The sequence below is a fragment of the Haliotis rufescens genome, unplaced genomic scaffold, assembly GCF_023055435.1.
Source record: "Haliotis rufescens isolate VD_foot unplaced genomic scaffold, xgHalRufe1.0.p SCAF_7, whole genome shotgun sequence".
NCBI classification, from domain to species: Eukaryota; Metazoa; Mollusca; class Gastropoda; order Lepetellida; family Haliotidae; genus Haliotis; species Haliotis rufescens.
Genome location: NW_025964361.1, coordinates 13195182 through 13212497, shown reverse-complemented (window position 1 = coordinate 13212497; position 17316 = coordinate 13195182).

Below are 17316 nucleotides of genomic sequence, written 5' to 3'. Positions count from 1 at the left end.
AGCCGTTGCATTGCGATGGCGTAGATGGAACAGTCGAATGTAGCGAACCTGTGCAGGGGTGGTAACTCTTAGTCGGCCGGTTCTCGGACGGCCTGCAGTGGAATTGAACTATGTGTATCGGTCACAAAGGGGGAAAATGGTGATGTGGTGGACGTTGAAGTGGCGTGCAATAGAACACAAGATTCCCTTCTTTGGATATGTCCTATGGCGATGTTCCGATCGGCAGCACTGAGTCTCGGCATTATCGAACTTGAAAAATGTTGACAAGTGAATGACAAATTATTGGCATATGCTTGCCTTTTTATAGCCACTACCACGAGTTACGAATACCATAATATGCACGTGCATTTTGCTTTACTGCGTTTCTTTTTTGGAAAAGTGTACAAGAACAAGTAATGAATTACATACGGATTATACATTGACGAATGATTGTAAGTGTGATCAGCCAGTTAGCATTGTTTGCGTTGTCCAAATAATATATTTGTAAGTAATCTTGCAGATTTAGACTTAAGGCCGTGTACATGCTCGTATGAATTAGAAATGACAATTTTAATGAGCATTATAAATGCATATATGATGCAATTGAAAGTTATGCATATACAATGGTATATGGTTCCCTTCAAATATGCAGATAGAGTAAAATAAATCTCTTCATCTTAAAGTCACAGAAACGACCTTCGAGAACGCCAATAGCCCGAAACCTCAATCCTTGAACAATAGGAATGGAGGGTTATCTCTCAAAACTTCTACATGCCCAAACGGTTCGTTCCCAGTTAGTTCCAAATCCCCCATTTTAGCTTAAATGCACAGGTGGTACAGGGCTGAACAATGGGGGATTACAGTATAGTCTGTTCAGTCTTCTGACAATTGCAGACACCAGACATAGTTTGTATGAAAAAAAACGAAACGTATTTTATTTTTACATATAGATTCATTTCTACAAAATTTATAAAAGTTTCCAGATGCATAAAAACACATGGCACTCACAGGACACTGGGTTACATATATTTAAAGTAGTCTGGAACTTTATTGGAGGCACCATGTTGATAAAACTTCTGTCGCTACTGGCCCTCAAGCTGGATCTCAGAACGGCATTATAATGAAGCCTATTGACAAGGCATCTTAGATTTTCATTATATTATAAATATAAATGGTATTATAATAATATTCTTTTCTTTTAGTTCAGCTTTATAGCCAGTGATAATAAAACTTAAATAAACGGAGTGAGGTGGTATCGCCATATTTGATCAAACACAGTTTTATAAGAAGGACATTATGAAACACAGTTCTTACCAGAAACCTCTTCCTGGAATATTCTTGTAACTGGAATCACTCCTTCTCTAGCACGCTTCTTCATGTCATGTCTTAGAAGACCCTAATGTCTACTTGATGGTTGTGGAGGTTCTTAATTATAAACGTAACTGGAATGTCATTCTTAGTGTTCAGAGTAGTTGGACAACCAGTGGTATGATTTAGATATCTCCAATATGTCGTGTTGTTGTGGCTGTCTTTTTGGTATACTGTAATGTCTTAGAGGTCGCCTTCTGCCTCGGCAATTTCGGCCGACCTGTCCCTCTTTGGGACTTGTGTGTAAATAGGGTATACATGTCTATTGCTAGTTATAGTATTCAAAGAATCTCTGTTTTTGTATCGATGTGACTTCTATTTTCGTATATTATCATTTTTATCTGTGGCTGCTCTGTTCATATGTGTTCGAATTCTCAGAGTTAGCCTGGTCTTCGCTATTGCATCTCTTGGCTTTAGGAGATATACGACAGATAGCGGATCTAACTTGTTTTAATCGATCCGGGCTGGGGCATGGTCTTGACATTCCAGTAACAAGTGATCAATGGATTCAGGTTGATTGCAAGATAAACAAACCTTGTCATGGTGCTTTATGTGACCGCGTCTGAGGCGTGAGATGGCTATTTCAACTTTCCTTTCATTTTAGTATGAGAATGGCTTTTGGTGGATCTTGGGTTGAAATATGCATAGTTGTCCTGCGTCTCACTGGGCTTGCCATCTTTAGGCTTTGATTTTGCCTTTTATCTCTAGTTTACTAAAGGGGATAGGCTGTATCTCCGCTTTGTCTAGAGCTGGCTTCGCTAGTGTGTCTACTTTTTCACTTCCATAAATATATATGTGAGACGGTATCCAACAAAGCTCCATCTGTTGTCCTTGTTCCGATTCGTATAGAATTCGTATAGAATATTATTGACTGTGTTTGGCCTGGAGTTTGAGATTCTGTCGCTGATGGCTTGAAGTTCACTCAGCAAGTCTGATAGCATGTCCTGTAATACTGCGGCTAGTGTGGTTGCCAGTTTCAAGGTGATGCATGGGCCTTTTTGAAACCGTGGCTTCCATTGCTTTTGCACATGTTTGAAGTGAGTGAGATCGGCCGACAAAAGTTTGGTAGGACTTCGTCTTTCCCTTTGCTTCAGAAGCGGGATAACTGCAGCATGTTTCCATAATTTTGGGACTTCTCCTTTGGACCATAGCGTGTTGTACAACTCAGAGAGTAACTCAGTGAACAACTTTGCTTGATCAGTTAGGTTTTTCAATATCTCGTTACTGGTTGTGTGAGGTGCAGTGCCAGTTCTATGTTGTATTGCATCATCAAACTCTGTCTCAGTAAATGGTATATTGTATACCAGATGCCAGTTTTTGATATCTTAGGCACAAGCTTTTTTTCATGTTTGAATTCTTCTCTGCAATTTCTGAGGCTGCTGACAGATGAATCATTCCTGTCTTCTCATAAAGGACTGTGGGCATTAAAGTTACCAGTGATTATCCCATTTTTGCCTACTATTTGATCTAGTCCCGTCAGATCATCCGTGTTTGCTTTATGGGTAACCCTGTGATATATGTTAGCTAATTGTAATTCATTGCCATTTGCCAATTTCAGGGAGATTACTTGGGTTTCAAGGTTCACTATGTGATTGCATATTTTTGGAGGAACAGCTGTCGTGGACAAGGGTGATTAGGGGCTTTACCTTTTGTCGTAATGGAACAATCCAAGAGGTATTGGCATTAGGACAAGCCGGAACAAATGGCTTGTGTTAACTTGACCTATGATCAAACAGTGGTTATTTTTTTTAACCACAACAACTAAGGGATTGTATATGCATCTAAGTAAGAGAAGTATATAGAAAACAAACTGGAGAAGAATATAGATGCAAACTAAGGTGGAAAAGGGTAGAAAGAACACGATCTTGAGATAAAATAGGATTACAAGTACAGGTATATAATCTACAACAAATTCAGCATGGTTTATCACAATGGCTGGTTTAAGGAAGGTGGAACTTGTGATGTCAAAGAAAGATATCTCTGAAGTGCTAGTTGATGGTTATTAGACAAGAATATTCCTAGACAGACTTGCATTCACTGGAAGTGTGTAAAGTTTACTTGTAAAGGGAGATGTACCATTGCTGGCAATTCACTGAACATTCCCACCCTCCAGAGTATAGCAACGGACTCTGTTTTTTAGCACCACCAGGATGATAGCCCGCGCTGAAACCACTCAGAGACGTGCTCTGTACAACGCTGAAGTAACTAGACAGGACCCCGACCTGAACCCATTCCTGCCATCGTTGTGCAGCGTTGTGCACAGACACAGAAGGAAGACCACACCCACAGACAAGAGCTGGAAAGAAGAATGGACACAGCCATCAGTGATGGAGATGACAACTAGATCCTGGTCTTTTGCAAACCAGCAACACAGTTGAAGCTCTACAGTCTGCTGAAACTATCTACATACATGTTATGTTCACTGCCTGCCCTGACCTGTGGATGACGATGCACGCATTCCCCTGCCGCTGTGGAACCACCACCTGACTGATGGACCTTGTACAAACAGTAACTGAGAGGGCTTCTACAACCGCCTCAACAAAACCCTGCCTCAAAGTCACCTTCAGATTTGAGTGAGTGAGTAAGTGAGTGTGATTTTACGCTGCTTTCAGCAATATTCCAGCATTATCACGACTAGGGACACCAGAAATGTGCTTCACACATTGTACCAATATGGGAAATCGAACCCGGGTCTTCGGCATGACGAGCAAAAGCTTTAACCACTAGGCTACCCAACCGCTCCTCAGATTTGTTGAGGTCATAAAGAGGACTGAAGCAGCAGACAAAGGCAAAGATGGCACAGATATTACTTTGGAGCGGCCCAACCCTACAGGAAACGAGTTTATAGAGAAGCTGACAACAAATGTGTTTGTAATACATGTATAAATGAATTTTTATACATATGTTATACATTCGTATTTTTATTTCTTTTGGGTAAGTGAGTGAGTTGGGTTTAACGCCGCTTTTAACAGTATTTCAGTTATATCACGGCGTATCAGCTTAATGTGTGAGGAAAGCCCGAAGTGATTCAGGTCTCAGACGTTTACCACTTCGGTGAAACCAGCGAGCACGGGTATGGCGCTGACAAACCTAGAAACATAATCGGGGCGAACCGGGATTCGAACCCACAATCCTAGGTTTCTGGCGTGCCCAAGGGACGCAACTCTGCACAGCGAACTGCGGCGCCTTAGACGACTTTGCCACCCGTGCCCCCTAACTTATGATTACACATTTATAAGCTACGACGTTCATACAGTTTGGCATTCACTCTATGAAGGTCCATACTCAAATGAACTCACACAACTGTAGGGGTGTATCATAGATTGATTCCCTGTGCAAGGTGTTTACATCCATCTTAACACCTCGCCTACAGTAATGCAGTAATAATATTATTAGTGAATATCAAGCCGGATTTAGAACTGATTTTCAACAATTGACTATGTCTTCTTGTGTGCTATCATACAGAAATATGCACACAGGGGAAAAGGTAGAACAGAGAGAGTGTGTGAGAGAGAGGTGAGCGACGAAAGAGAAAAATAAGCGTATAAAAGAGAGAGAGAGAGAGAGAGAGAGAGAGAGAGAGAGAGAGAGAGAGAGAGAGAGAGAGAGAGAGAGAGAGAGAGAGAGAGAAATGAAAGAGAAAAGGGGAAAGAAAGATAGAGGAAAAAAGAGAGACGGGGAAGGAAATTGAAAAGAGGGTGGAAGATAGTTTGTGTTTGTTTAACGCCGCACTCAACAACTCAACAATACTTTAATACTATACGACGGCGGTCTGTAGTCTGTGGTCAGACTGGCTGACTCGGTTGACGCATGTCATCGTATCCCAATTGCCAAGATCGATGCCCGTCAATCATTGGATTATCTGGTCCCGACTCGATTATTTACAGACCGTCGTCTATGGCTGGCTGGATTAATACTTAGTGCGACGACAAACATCTAACAAACAAGCTTGTATGTTGGCTGTGTGTTAGATGCGCGCTGGCTGTATGCTGGCTGTGTGTTAGATGCGCGCTGACTGTATGCTGGTTGTGTGTTAGATGCGCGATGACTGTATGCTGGCTGTGTGTTAGATGCGCGCTGGCTGTATGCTGGCTGTGTGTTAGATGCGCGCTGCCTGTGTGTTAAATGCGCGCTGACTGTGTGATGGCTGTGTGTTAGATGCGCGCTGGCTGTATGCTGGCTGTGTGTTAGATGCGCGCTGGCTGCATGTTCGTTGTGTGTTAGATGCGCGCTGACTGTATGCTGGCTGTGTGTTAGATGCGCGATGACTCTATGTTGGCTGTGTGTTAGATGCGCGCTGACTGTGTGCTGGCTGTGTGTTAGATGCGCGCTGTCTGTGTGTTAAATGCGCGCTGACTGTGTGATGGCTGTGTGTTAGATGCGCGCTGGCTGTGTGCTGGCTGTGTGTTAGATGCGCGCTGACTGTGTGATGGCTGTGTGTAAGAGGCGCCGACTGTGTGTTGGCTGTGTGTTAGATGCGCGCTGGCTGCATGTTGGCTGTGTGTTAGATGCGCGCTCACTGTATGCTGGCTGTGTGTTAGATGCGCGCTGGCTGCATGTTCGTTGTGTGTTAGATGCGCGCTGACTGTATGCTGGCTGTGTGTTAGATGCGCGCTGACTGTGGGCTGGCTGTGTGTTAGATGCTTGCTGACTGTATGCTGGCTGTGTGTTAGATGCGCGCTGACTGTATGCTGGCTGTGTGTTAGATGCGCGCTGGCTGTATGCTGGCTGTGTGTTAGATGTGCGCTGACTGTATGCTGGTTGTGTGTTAGATGCGCGATGACTGTATGCTGGCTGTGTGTTAGATGCGCGCTGGCTGTATGCTGGCTGTGTGTTAGATGCGCGCTGCCTGTGTGTTAGATGCGTGCTGACTGTATGCTGGCTGTGTGTTAGATGCGCGCTGACTGTATGCTGGCTGTGTGTTAGATGCGCGCTGGCTGTATGCTGGCTGTGTGTTAAATGCGCGCTGACTGTATGCTGGTTGTGTGTTAGATGCGCGATGACTGTATGCTGGCTGTGTGTTAGATGCGCGCTGGCTGTGTGTTAGATGCGTGCTGACTGTATGCTGGTTGTGTGTTAGATGCGCGATGACTATATGCTGGCTGTGTGTTAGATGCGCGCTGCCTGTGTGTGAAATGTGCGCTGACGGTGCGATGGCTGTGTGTTAGATGCGCGCTGGCTGTATGCTGGCTGTGTGTTAGATGCGCGCTGGCTGCATGTTCGTTGTGTGTTAGATGCGCGCTGACTGTATGCTGGCTGTGTGTTAGATGCGCGATGACTGTATGCTGGCTGTGTGTTAGATGCGCGCTGACTGTGTGCTGGCTGTGTGTTAGATGCGCGCTGCCTGTGTGTTAAATGCGCGCTGACTGTGTGATGGCTGTGTGTTAGATGCGCGCTGGCTGTGTGCTGGCTGTGTGTTAGATGCGCGCTGACTGTGTGCTGGCTGTGTGTAAGAGGCGCCCACTGTGTGTTGGCTGTGTGTTAGATGCGCGCTGGCTGCATGTTGGCTGTGTGTTAGATGCGCGCTGACTGTATGCTGGCTGTGTGTTAGATGCGTGCTGGCTGCATGTTCGTTGTGTGTTAGATGCGCGCTGACTGTATGCTGGCTGTGTGTTAGATGCGCGCTGACTGTGGGCTGGCTGTGTGTTAGATGCGTGCTGACTGTATGCTTGCTGTGTGTTAGATGCGCGCTGACTGTATGCTGGCTGTGTGTTAGATGCGCGCTGACTGTATGCTGGCTGTGTGTTAGATGCGCGCTCCCTGTATGCTGGCTGTGTGTTAGATGCGCGCTGCCTGTGTGTTAGATGCGCGCTGGCTGTATGCTGGCTGTGTGTTAGATGCGCGCTGACTGTGTGCTGGCTGTGTGTAAGAGGCGCCGACTGTGTGTTGGCTGTGTGTTAGATGCGCGCTGGCTGTATGTTGGCTGTGTGTTAGATGCGCGCTGACTGTATGCTGGCTGTTTGTTAGATGCGCGCTGACTGTATGCTGGCTGTGTGTTAGATGCGCGCTGGCAGTATGTTGGCTGTGTGTTAGATGCGCGCTGACTGTATGCTGGCTGTGTGTTAGATGCGCGCTGACTGTGGGCTGGCTGTGTGTTAGATGCGCGCTGACTGTATGCTGGCTGTGTGTTAGATGCGCGCTGACTGTATGCTGGCTGTGTGTTAGATGCGCGCTGGCTGTTTGCTTGCTGTGTGTTAGATCCATAACTGAGTCGCATTCCAGAGGTTGGTTAGTAAATGAGAAAAAGTACAATTTTATGGTAAATGGAAAGCTCGGTAGCATTTGTGAGTTATCATGAGTCAACTAAAAAAGAAAAATGTTAGGGCGCGACATTTTAAAATTGCCCCCACTGTGTTGCAAAACGAAAACATTTCTGTGCGCAGGAGCAGCAGAATTTCTGCACTCGTACACAGTAGACGTAACTCAAAATGAACACATCGTTTAGTTTCAACAAAATCAGTAAAAACGCTGTCGTGTCACAGGACTTTCTGATCTATGACAAGTTTGTTTATAGGACGTCGTCGCATTGCAATAGTACAGTAACTGCTGTTCGGCGTCGAGGAACAAACAAGCTTTTTTTACGCAAATTGTGTGAGTGGCGGGTGCTACCGGTAGGGCAGGCCATGTGCACCCCTTTCGGGAAGTCTTAGTGTCATCACTGATTTCAGTGATCCACTCGCATAATTTTCAATGTAAGCTTGCCTCTTTGGGTCCAACTGAGTCTGTTTCGGAGACCTGTTATTCTCTGCTGTTGACGTTATATATATGTTTTGCATTAGCGACGTTTCGATGTTGATTCTTACACCGTTATCATGCATATATACCTCTCATCACTTTGTTGTATTATGTTCATTATATTCATAAGGAAGAGAATTTATGGATGTCAACATTTTTATTATGGGGAACACAAGGTTTTGGGGTATATGCTTACTCCTTCATCAGGTGAATGTATGATTTGAGGCAGAGAGCATGTATATGTTCACGTAAGGACAACAAAAGTAATATCTGGACAGTTATCAGTTGGCTTCCATTGTTAAGTTTCCACCTTTGTTATCTTATTAATTCAGTTGTTTTTACGTGTACATAGAGTATCTCACCCGAGTGTCTTTTGAGTGAGTGAGTTTGGTTTAACGCCGCTTTTAACAGTATTCCAGTTATATCATGGCGTGTCAGCTTAATGTGGGAGGAAAGCCCGAAGTGATGCAGGTCTCAGACGTTTACCACTTCGGTGAAACCCACGAGCACGGGTATGGTGCTGACAAACCTAGAAACATAATCGGGGCGAACCGGGATTCGAACCCACAATAATAGGTTTCTGGCGTGTCCAAGGGACGCAACTCTGCACAGCGAATCGCGGCGCCTTAGACGACTTTGCCACCCGAGTATCTTTTCATATCAAATGTATCAACGAGTGTTGGTGTAAACAAAATTAACAGCTTAATATTTTGCCGGAACTTGAAAGCACTATGTATGCCCGGAATAAGTTATTTCCGGAAAAAATGCAGTCACACAGACATTTGAAAGTTCAGAAAAATGCAACTGTCAGATCAAGATAAGGATATTTTATGAGTGCGTCTGTAAATTTCTTGCATACGCAAAGGGACGTTACTCTAGTTTGTGAACTAATGGGAACCATGCGCTGTGAGCGGCAGACATGCCTGATGAGATTTTGCTTATTTGATTGTTTGTTGTTTAACGCCGCACGCAGCAATATTCCAGCTATATGAGTCTGCACCAAACAATCCAGTGATTGACATCATGAGCATCGATCCACGCAATTGGGATCTTTTTCCACAGAATGGTGTATACAGTTTTCGTGCGGTGTACACAGTTTGTGTGTGCATTAGAATATTGTTTCAGTAAACGTGGCAAACTATGTATGCATCATTTTATGTAAAGGTGTAATTTTAGTTTGAATTATTTATTGAAAACTTTGGTGCCCAGTGAACCAATTCTTCATTTTTTATCTGTTACAGTCAATCGTCTCATTTTAAAAAAAACGTGACCGTGAGAAAGGCACAAAGAATAAATGGGATGCTAGAGGAATTGGCAGTTTGTTCATAATAAAAACGACGGTGTAATTTCTGTTTCGCCAAACCGCCTACGTGGTGTGGTGTTTAGAGCGTCTGTCAGCGGTTCCATCCACTTTCCGCTTCATTCCAAAAGACGTAGAGTAAGCTGTGTCTGAGGAGGGTATCAATGTTAAACTGCGGCATGGCATCTCAATGGGGTACTGACACGATTTAACTGGCCGGATTAGTTCAACCATTTCACCACATCTCACTTCTTACCCTCTAGAAATATATATTAGCTGGTTATATAGATCACGGCAGTTGTGCATTATATCATTAAAAGTTTGTGGTGTTATGTAAATGTATTTATTTTCCTACTTGTATATAATTTTGATTCGCAGACGTACGTGCAGCCAGCGCGCATCTAACACAGCCAACATGCAGCCAGCGCGCATCTAACACACAGCCAGCACACAGTCAGCGCGCATCTAACACACAGCCAGCATACAGGCAGCGCGTATCTAACACACAGCCAGCATACAGCCAGCGCGCATCTAACATACAGCCAGCACACAGTCAGCGCGCATCTAACACACAGCCAGCACAAAGTCAGCGCGCATCTAACACACAGACAGCATACAGGCAGCGCGCATCTAACGTACAGCCAGCACACAGTCAGCACGCATCTAACACACAGCCAGCATACAGTCAGCGCGCATCTAACACAGCCAGCATACAGGCAGCGCGCATCTAACACACAGCCAGCATACAGCCAGCGCGCATCTAACGTACAGCCAGCATACAGGGAGCGCGCATCTAACACACAGCCAGCATACAGTCAGCGCGCATCTAACACACAGCCAGCATACAGGGAGCGCGCATCTAACACACAGCCAGCACAAAGTCAGCGCGCATCTAACATACAGACAGAATACAGGCAGCACGCATCGAACACACAGCCAGCATACAGGCAGCGCGCATCTAACACACAGCCAGCATACAGGCAGCGCGCATGTAACACACAGCCAGCACAAAGTCAGCGCGCATCTAACACACAGCCAGCATACAGGGAGCGCGCATCTAACACACAACCAGCACACAGTCAGCGCGCATCTAACAAACAGCCAGCATACAGGGAGCGCGCATCTAACACACAGCCAACATAAAGTCAGCGCGCATCTAACACACAGCCAGCACAAAGTCAGCGCGCATCTAACACAGCCAGCATAAAGTCAGCGCGCATCTAACATACAGACAGCATAGAGGCATCGCGCATCTAACACAGCCAGCATAAAGTCAGCGCGCATCTAACACACAGACAGCATACAGGCAGCGCGCATCTAACGTACAGCCAGCACACAGTCAGCACGCATCTAACACACAGCCAGCATACAGTCAGCGCGCATCTAACACAGCCAGCATACAGGCAGCGCGCATCTAACACACAGCCAGCATACAGCCAGCGCGCATCTAACGTACAGCCAGCATACAGGGAGCGCGCATCTAACACACAGCCAGCATACAGTCAGCGCGCATCTAACACACAGCCAGCATACAGGGAGCGCGCATCTAACACACAGCCAGCATACAGGGAGCGCGCATCTAACACACAGCCAGCATACAGGCAGCGCGCATCTAACATACAGACAGAATACAGGCAGCACGCATCGAACACACAGCCAGCATACAGGCAGCGCGCATCTAACACACAGCCATCATACAGGCAGCGCGCATCTAACATACAGCCAGCACATAGTCAGCGCGCATCTAACACACAGCCAGCATACAGGCAGCACGCATCGAACACACAGCCAGCATACAGGCAGCGCGCATCTAACACACAGCCAGCATACAGGCAGCGCGCATCTAACACACAGCCAGCACAAAGTCAGCGCGCATCTAACACAGCCAGCATAAAGTCAGCGCGCATCTAACACACAGCCAGCATACAGCCAGCGCGCATCTAACACAGCCAGCATAAAGTCAGCGCGCATCTAACACACAGCCAGCACACAGTCAGCAAGCATCTAACACACAGCCAGCATACAGGCAGCGCGCATCTAACACACAGCCAGCATACAGGCAGCGCGCATCTAACACACAGCCAGCACAAAGTCAGCGCGCATCTAACACACAGCCAGCATACAGCCAGCGCGCATCTAACACAGCCAGCATAAAGTCAGCGCGCATCTAACACACAGCCAGCACACAGTCAGCGCGCATCTAACACACAGCCAGCACAAAGTCAGCGCGCATCTAACACAGCCAGCATAAAGTCAGCGCGCATCTAACATACAGACAGCATACAGGCAGCGCGCATCTAACGTACAGCCAGCACACAGTCAGCACGCATCTAACATACAGCCAGCACAAAGTCAGCGCGCATCTAACACAGCCAGCACAAAGTCAGCGCGCATCTAACATACAGACAGCATACAGGCAGCGCGCATCTAACGTACAGCCAGCACACAGTCAGCACGCATCTAACACACAGCCAGCATACAGTCAGCGCGCATCTAACACACAGCCAGCATACAGGCAGCGCGCATCTAACACAGCCAGCATACAGGCAGCGCGCATCTAACACACAGCCAGCACACAGTCAGCACGCATCTAACACAGCCAGCATACAGGTAGCGCGCATCTAACACAGACAGCATACAGGCAGCGCGCATCTAACACAGCCAGCACACAGTCAGCACGCATCTAACACAGCCAGCATACAGGCAGCGCGCATCTAACACAGCCAGCACACAGTTAGCACGCATCTAACACAGCCAACATACAGGCAGCGCGCATCTAACACAGCCAGCACACAGTCAGCACGCATCTAACACAGCCAGCATACAGGCAGCGCGCATCTAACACAGCCAGCACACAGTCAGCACGCATCTAACACAGCCAGCATACAGGCAGCGCGCATCTAACACACAGCCAGCATACAGGCAGCGCGCATCTAACACACAGCCAGCATACAGGGAGCGCGCATCTAACACACAGCTAGCATACAGCCAGCGTGCAACAAGCGCATAACCAATATATCCCAACGTTCATTTTGTGTTTATCTATCAGACAGCCAAAACAAAACGAACGTAGAACAAGAACACAGTCCGTGTACATAGATCACACATACAGGACACAGTCAGCGTACATCCAGGACACAGTCAGCGAACATCCTGGCCAGTCAGCGCACATCTAGGAGAGAGTCTGCGTTTTTCTAGGACACAGTCAGCGTACACCCAGGACACAGTCTGCGTACATCCAGGACAGACAGCGCACATCTAGGACACAGTCAGCGAACATCAGGACACAGTCAGCGAACATCCAGGACACAGTCTCCGTACCTCCAAGACACAGTCAGCGTACATCCAGGACACGGTCTGCGCACATCCAGGACACAATCTGCGTGCATCCTTGACAGAGTCAGCGTACATCCAGGATAAACCCAGCGTACCTCTCAGATTCAGCCATCGTATATCTAAGACATAGTCAACGTACATCCAGGACACAGTCAGTGTACATCCAGGATAAACCCAGCGTACATCTAAGACACAGTCAGTGTATATCTAAGACATAGTCAACGTGCATCCTGGACACAGTCTGCGTGCATCCTTCACACAGTCAGCGTACATCTAACGCACTGTCAGCGTACATCCAGGAAACAGTCAGTGTACATCCAGTACGAACCAAGCGTACAATCAAGGACACAGTCACCGTACACCCAGGACACAGTCTCCGTACATCCAGGACACAGTCAGCGAATATCAAGGATAAACCCAGCGTACATAAAAGACACAGTCAGCGTATATCTAACACACAGTCAGGGTACATCCTTGACACAGTCAGCGAACATCCAGGTCAGAGTCAGCGTACATCCAGGACACAGTCTCCGTACATCCGGGACACAGTCAGCGAACATTCAGGACACAGTCACCGTACATCCAGGACACAGTCTCCGTACATCCAGGACACAGTCAGCGAAAATCCAGGATAAACCCAGTGTACATCTAAGACACAGTCAGCATATATCTAAGACATAGTCAACATAAACCCTTGACACAGTCAGCGTACATCCAGGACACGGTCAGTGTACATACAGTACGAACCAAGCGTACATCCAGGACACAGTCAGCGTACATCCAGGATAAACCCAGCGTACATCTAAGACACAGTCAGGGTATATCTAAAACATAGTCAACGTACATCCTTGACACAGTCAGCGTACATCTAAGACACAGTCAGCGTATATCTAAAACATAGTCAACGTACATCATTGACACAGTCAGCGTACATCTAAGACACAGTCAGCGTATATCTAAGACATAGTCAACGTACATCCTGGACACAGTCAGCGTACATCCAGGATAGACCCAGCGTACATCTAAGACACAGTCAGCGTATATCTAAGACATGATCAACGGAAATCCTGGACACAGTCTGCGTGCATCCTTGACACGGTCTGCGAACATCTAACACACAGTCAGCGTACACCCAGGACACGGTCAGTGTACACACAGTACGAACCAAGCGTTCATCCAGGACACAGTCAGCTTACATACAGTACGAACCAATCGTACATCCAGGACACAGTCAGCGTACATCCAGGACAAAGTCTCCGTACATCCAGGACACAGTCAGCGAACATCCAGGATAAACCCAGCGAACATCTAAGACACAGTCAGCGTATATCTAAGACACAGTCAACGTAAATCAAGGACACAGTCTGCGTGCATCCTTGACACGGTCAGTGTACATACATTACGAACCAAGCGTACATCCAGGACACAGTCTGCACATATCCAGAACACAATCTGCGTTTATCCTAGACACAGTCAGCGTACATCCAGGATAAACCCAGCGTACATCTAAGACACAGTCAGCGTATATCTAAGACATAGTCAGCGTATAGCTAAAACATAGTCAACGTACATCCTGGACACAGTCAGTGTACATCCAGGATAAACCCAGCGTACATCTAAGACACAGTCAGCGTATATCTAAGACATAGTCAACGTACATCCTGAACACAGTCAGCGTACATCCAGGATAAACCCAGCGTACATCTAAGACACAGTCAGCGTATATCTAAGACATAGTCAACGTACATCCTGGACACAGTCAGCGTACATCCAGGAGAAACCCAGCGTACATCTAAGACACAGTCAGCGTATATCTAAGACATAGTCAACGTAAATCCTGGACACAGCCTGCCTGCATCCTTGACACTGTCAGCGAACATCTAAGACACAGTCAGCGTACACCCAGGACACGGTCAGTGTACACACAGTACGAACCAAGCGTTCATCCAAGACACAGTCAGCTTACATACAGTACGAACCAATCGTACATCCAGGACACAGTCACCGTACATCCAGGACAAAGTCTCCGTACATCCAGGACACAGTCAGCGAACATCAAGGATAAACCCAGCGTACATCTAAGACACAGTCAGCGTATATCTAAGACATAGTCAACGTAAATCAAGGACACAGTCTGCGTGCATCCTTGACACGGTCAGTGTACTTACATTACGAACCAAGCGTACATCCAGGACACAGTCTGCACATATCCAGAACACAATCTGCGTTTATCCTAGACACAGTCAGCGTACATCCAGGATTAACCCAGCGTACATCTAAGACACAGTCAGCGTATATCTAAGACATAGTCAGCGTATAGCTAAAACATAGTCAACGTACATCCTGGACACAGTCAGTGTACATCCAGGATAAACCCAGCGTACATCTAAGACACAGTCAGCGTATATCTAAGACATAGTCAACGTACATCCTGAACACAGTCAGCGTACATCCAGGATAAACCCAGCGTACATCTAAGACACAGTCAGCGTATATCTAAGACATAGTCAACGTACATCCTGGACACAGTCAGCGTACATCCAGGAGAAACCCAGCGTACATCTAAGACACAGTCAGCGTATATCTAAGACATAGTCAACGTAAATCCTGGACACAGCCTGCCTGCATCCTTGACACTGTCAGCGAACATCTAAGACACAGTCAGCGTACACCCAGGACACGGTCAGTATACACAAAGTACGAACCAATCGTACATCCAGGACACAGTCAACGTACACCCAGGACACAGTCTCCGTACATCCAGGACACAGTCAGCGAACATCAAGGATAAACCCAGCGTACATCAAAGACACAGTCAGCGTATATCTAACATACAGTCGTGGTACATCCTTGACACAGTCAGCGAACATCCAGGACAGAGTCAGCGTACATCCAGGACACAGTCTCCGTACATCCAGGACACAGTCAGCGAACATTCAGGACACAGTCAGCTTACATCCTGGACACAGTCTGCGTACATCCAGGACACAGTCAGCAAACATCTAGGACACAGTCAGCGTACATCCAATACGAACCAAGCCTCAATTCAGGACACAGTCAGCGTACATCCAGGACACAGTCAGCGTACATCCAGGATAACCCCGGCATACATCTAAGACACAGTCAGCGTATATCTAAAACAGAGTCAACGTACATCCTGGACACAGTCAGCGTACATCTAAGACACAGTCAGCGTATATCTAAAACATAGTCAACGTACATCCTTGACACAGTCAGCGTACATCCAGAACACGGTCAGCGAACATCTAACACACAGTCAGCGTACATCCAGGACACGGTCATTGTACATACAGTACGAACCAAGCGTACATCCAGGACACAGTCTGCGCATATTCAGGACACAATCTGCGTGCATCCTGGACACAGTCAGCAAACATCTAGGACACAATCAGCGTACATACAGTACGAACCAAGCCTACATCAAGGACACAGTCAGCGTACAACCAGGACACAGTCTACTTATACCCAGGAAACAGTCAGCGAACATCCAGGAAAGAGTCAGCGCACATCTAGGACACAGTCAGCGTACATCCAGTACGAACCAAGCCTACATCCAGGACACAGTCAGTGTACATCCAGGATAAACCCAGCGTACATCTAAGACACAGTCATCGTATATCTAAGACATAGTCAGCGTACATCCTGGACACAGTCAGCGTACATCCAGGATAACCCCGGCGTACATCTAAGACACAGTCAGCGTATATCTAAGACATAGTCAACGTGCATCCTGGACACAGTCTGCGTGCATCCTTCACACAGTCAGCGTACATCTAACGCACTGTCAACGTACATCCAGGACACAGTCAGTGTACATCCAGTACGAACCAAGCGTACATCCAGGACACAGTCACCGTACATCCAGGACACAGTCTCCGTACATCCAGGACACAGTCAGCGAAAATCCAGGATAAACCCAGCGTACATCTAAGACACAGTCAGCATATATCTAAGACATAGTCAACATAAACCCTTGACACAGTCAGCGTACATCCAGGACACGGTCAGTGTACATACAGTACGAACCAAGCGTACATCCAGGACACAGTCAGCGTACATCCAGGATAAACCCAGCGTACATCTAAGACACAGTCAGGGTATATCTAAAACATAGTCAACGTACATCCTTGACACAGTCAGCGTACATCTAAGACACAGTCAGCGTATATCTAAAACATAGTCAACGTACATCCAGGACACAGTCAGCGTACATCTAAGACACAGTCAGCGTATATCTATGACATGGTCAACGTAAATCCTGGACACAGTCTGCGTGCATCCTTGACACGGTCAGCGAACATCTAACACACGGTCAGCGTACACCCAGGACACGGTCAGTGTACACAAAGTACGAACCAAGCGTTCATCCAGGACACAGTCAGGGTACATACAGTACGAATCAACCGTACACCCAGGACACAGTCTCCGTACATCCAGGACACAGTCAGCCTGTATCTAAGACATAGTCAGCGTACACCCAGGACAGTCAGCGTACAGCCAGGATACAGCCAGCATACATCCAGGACACAGCCAGCATACTTCTAGGACATATATAGTCAGCATGCAGTCAAGTTCCT